Here is a 5,000-nt window from a genome sequence, read left to right on the forward strand (position 1 = left end):
AAAGTTAATTTCCTATTATATCCTCACTTTACATAAAAACAAAACATATAACCGATTTTGGTTACGTTACACTTACGCCAGGAAATTCTCTAAGCTTGATTCATCCCGTTATATCATTTTATATTCTATTTTATGTTTCCGTACCAAGTCTAAAGAACATCTTAACAAAGACGAACTCGGCAATATTTAAATCTTTATAAAAACAAAGGAATGTTATATTTAGTTTGTTTTGGTTTGGTATGATATCACAAGAAGACCGATTACATAACAAAGCCTTTTAAGCAGAGCTGTTTACGGGTTCAGATCTAAACGAATCCAAGCCATGTTAAAGCTATGCATCTCCATACTATTCAATCTTATTAAATGCAGTCACCATACTGTGCACGGCGAATCTTACCTCATTGTGATATTTTTCTAGCACCTCGGTTCTTGTCCTTCACTACCCCATATGAACTGACTACATACGCGTAAACACACCATATAACTAAGGCTACACACGTACGCCCAATTAGACCGCGAGACAAAATGGAAAGTACGAGGTTATCACAGAGTTTGGGGATCATTAACCAAATCATTATTGTGGTCAGCGAGGATTTCCTGACATCTTGCCAGCCGTTCCGTCGTTTCTCCATCAAAACCTGTCAGGAAGCCGTCATAACAGGATGCCCGGATAAAGTGGACGTAGAAACCGCCATAAACAAGGTAGCCTAACTTGTGTGTGTGTGGCTGAGACCAACTTGTATCGTTCTTTTAACTTTTATCGTCCGTGTGTGTAACTTGAGACTGAATTAACATTTCGTTATTCTATATTGTTAGTGTAGTAGGAATGCTACTCATATGAAGTTGAGGAAGATCGGAGTGATGACGAGGCGAGGAGGTACGAGTGTGAAAGGAAGACGTGAAGAATGGAAAGAGATAGGGAGGGTGGGAAGAAAGAGGGTGAAAGTGTGCGAAAGGGGGAAAGAGAGGGTGGAGTGGGAGACCCGAGACCACAAGCACTTGGGGAGGAAGGCCGCGGTCTAGGGAGAGAGGGAGAGGAGGACGAGGAAAATAACAAAGGCGGGAAGGAGTGTGGAAGGAATTTCAAAGACGTATATAATTAGTTCAAGGGAAAGGGAAAAAAATATCGTTACTTAGAAAACGAAATAAACAAGACCGTCATAATTATAAACAAGAATGATAACACAAAAGCCAATCGCATTTACGCTTTTCTTGAAGATATTTTACATCCTTAGCAATCCAAACCCATCTATCATAATAAGCCATTTAGACCGCAAACAGCAAAACAGAAAAGGAGTCTTCATCGGACATTGAGGTGGCGTTAAGGCGAGAGCAGGAAAGGGGACCTGCCGGGCGCCGAATGGCGGGCGTGGCGAGCGAGGGGCGGGGACACTCGGCCCGGAAATTGTTACTTTTCTCGACAGTTTAACGGGTCGACACCTTTTGTTATTAGCTCATTTGATACAAAAGACCATCGCTCGCTCCGTTCTCTCTCTCTCTCTCTCTCTCTCTCTCTCTCTCTCTCTCTCTCTCTCTCTCTCTCTCTCTCTCTCTCTCTCTCTCTCTCTCTGTGTGTGTGTGTGTGTGTGTGTGTGTGTGTGTGTGTGTGTGTGTGTGTGTGTGTGTGTGTGTGTGTGTGTGTGTGCGCGCGCCTTTCCGTCTGTCTTTCACTCTTCCTTCTTCACTCCCTCCCTCTCTGTCTGTCCCTCTGTGGATCTACTTTCGATGAAGTGGTCTGCGATGCGTGAGATTAGCGGTCAAGGTGTTTCGTTACACTTCTCTCTTTGACGAAGAATTGTTCGTATTTTTTTATAACTTACACTAACCCAGGCGCGCGCGCGCGCGCGCACACACACACACACACACACACACACACACACACACACACACACACACACACACACACACACACACACACACACACACACACACACACCGTCATTTCCCGGGACAGGATCGTCGACCCTCGCGCCGCATGACGTCACTCGAGCGTCACATGTCAACATCCCCATGACATGACAGTCTTGCAGTGTCTCCTCCCTCCCCCCCCTCCCTCCTCCTTTTATTCTTTTTCATCCTTCCTGTCTTATCTTATTTCCTCCCATTTCCATTACGTGCGGTTGGTTTTCCCTTAATTCATTACTTTGCACTTGTTTTCGAGATATTTAGTTATCACCTATTCATTCCCCCATTTTTTCACTATCTTAATCCCCCCTCCCCTTTATTCATCTCATAATCTTAATCACTCTCTTTATCCTTCACATCACAATGATCATAAGTCAAGAAGAGTATCATTTAACACTATATCAGTACGATGATAATCCTTCCACACCTGATATCAAACGTTTCTGTTTAAAACAAGGCGTCTCTTAAAGGTTTGATTAAGGGTGAACAATGTCGTCTTTATGTGCGACATAATATCTGGCTTTTACATCTTGGGGCTCAGGTACCTGGCATTAATGAGGGCATTTATAACAGCTGGGGAACATCAAAGCGATAAAACGGTCATTAAGTCAAGAATCATTTAATCATTTAATTGCCAAAGAACCTTAACGCACAGTTGAGCTCTGTTTAAGTCTCTGGCCACGCGGTGTCATAAACCATTTATGTAATGGTTTTGCAATAGTGTTATAAGCCACGGAAAGTAGAGAGGTAATGTAACACCACCTCGGCATGTGTGGTCCTCCATAAAAGAGCTATAAACACTTAAAGATTTTTTTTTGTACATCTTTCATCAGAGGGGGGGGGGGGAACACAGGACCTGATTCAGTTTTGTAGTAGGAAGGAGGTATACTGAAAGGATATCTGTTTATGCCTTCCTTCATCAGAGGACCACGGCAGGACCTGGCACATTGCCAGGAAATAAAGACGGAAGCTAAAATGAATATTTTTGACACCTTAATCGGAGGAACTCAACAGGACCTAGAACATTCTGCAAGGAACAAAAACGAAAAAAGGGTATCTTTGACATCTTAATCGGTGGACATCTCCCTTCATCAGAGGACGTCAACAGGATCTAGAGCATTCTGCCAGGGAATAAAAACGGAAGCTAGAAAGGATATCTTTGACATCTCCCTTCATCCGAGGACCACGGCAGGACCGAGAACATTCTATCGGGCAATAAAAACGGAAGCTGAGAGGATATCTGATGAGGCTCCTGCTGTGAGGCCGACGCGACGGGGGAACGGAACACACCCAGCGGCAACACTTCCTTCCGGTGTACACGGCACCCTAATTTACATTTTCTCACGATTTATCCCTAGTGTAAACCTAACACACTAAAGCCGATTCGTGTATGATCTTGGAAGAAGAAAAAAACAAATAAAAAAGACATGATATTAATGAATAAAAAGTAGGCGTGGTTGAAGGAAATGCAATCGGTACTCCAGTGTAGTTTTATGGTCTTTCCTTCGCCACACCTTCCATTCCACAACATTTTCTCATTCTTACTTTCACTTTCACATTTTCCCTTCTTCTCCTAACCTCTCACTTCCCTCCTGTCTATCTACGTCACGAGGAAACGACTGAGAATAATAGTCTTAGTCATTCCTCTGTCCATTCTAATTTGTACATTAAAGTGCCTTGTTTGCGATTTAATCTATTTTTTTACGAACATAATGTTCACACTTCTTAAGATTTTCCATTATGAAAAAACTTCAGGATATTTTGTATGTTTTATAATTTGCTTAAATTAAGCGTAAATGAATTCCATTTACACTCCTACTTTTACGAAGAAAAAAATAAAAGTCGCAGAGGTTCCGTATCCCCCCCCCCCCCGAAAATGCATATGTCACTGTTACTTAAGGCAGCCAACAGCGAAGTAATGTTGGCTGCTGTTAATTGGTAATCGAGTCTTGGAGACAGCAAGGCCAAGATATGTAAGGTAGAGAACCTTGCGTTCCCTCTGCGGTCACCTACACGCCGGCAGATGGTCCTCGACGCCCCTCCCCCTCCTGCTCTCCTTCCCTCCCCTTCTCTCTGCCTTCCCCCTCCAGCTCCCCTCTCCCTATCCCTCTACCCTCTCTCCCTATCCCTCTACCCCTTCCCCCTTCCTCCTTCCCTCACCCTGTCGCTCTACCCCTCCTCCTTCCTTATTCCTATCACCTCTACCCCCTCCTCCTTCCCTCTCCCTATCCCTCTTCCCTCCCCTTCTCCCCCCCCCCCCCCCACCATAACCGCAGTCCAACAGCTCGTCTATCGCGCAGCCTCAGTCTGACAGATCCTCGGACTGCCACAAAACGAAACGTCAGAGGACAACCCGAGGGCTAATTTTGCCTCGAAGTTTCGTAACACGCGATGGAGGCAAGTTTAAGCCTCAACGCAGGAGAGAAAATTATCCCATGATACTGAACTGAACAGTACTTGAACATATTTGGCAAAAGTATTTTCTTGTGTGTGTGTGTGTGTGTGTGTGTGTTGTGTGTGTGTGTGTGTGTGTGTGTGTGTGTGTGTGTGTGTGTGTGTGTGTGTGTGTGTGTGTGTGTGTGTGTGTGTGTGTGTGTGTCTGTGTCTGTGTGCGCGCGCGCGCGCGCGAGCGTGTACTCGTGTGTACGTGCGTGTGTGATTGAGCAACAAGGGGGACTACACACGAACAGGCGTTGGACTACTGTTGTCTCGCGGTCCTTTTACAGTTTTTATGCTCTTATGCAGCATGAAATCCGCAAACGATGTGAGTTAGGTCGTTTGGGTAAGCGTTTTATTGCCATTCGTGATATTCATCCATCAAATAATACCGCTTTTGATCATATATTGTTGGCCATTACCTCTCTGATGATGATTATGAATTAGCAGTCCCGTAAACAATACAGATATGATCAAAAATTAACATCTGCTCCTGACATACATTCGATCGAGGTTGAAGATAAACATTACACATCTTCAGTTCACAAAATTCTTTCACAGTAAAGTATCAGAACCACACTTGCATTTATCCTCACCATCCTTATATCAAACACCAATCCACTTTTAACACTACGCAACACAATAACTCAAAATACATT

This window comes from Penaeus monodon, chromosome 4, assembly GCF_015228065.2.
Source record: "Penaeus monodon isolate SGIC_2016 chromosome 4, NSTDA_Pmon_1, whole genome shotgun sequence".
Taxonomy (NCBI): domain Eukaryota; kingdom Metazoa; phylum Arthropoda; class Malacostraca; order Decapoda; family Penaeidae; genus Penaeus; species Penaeus monodon.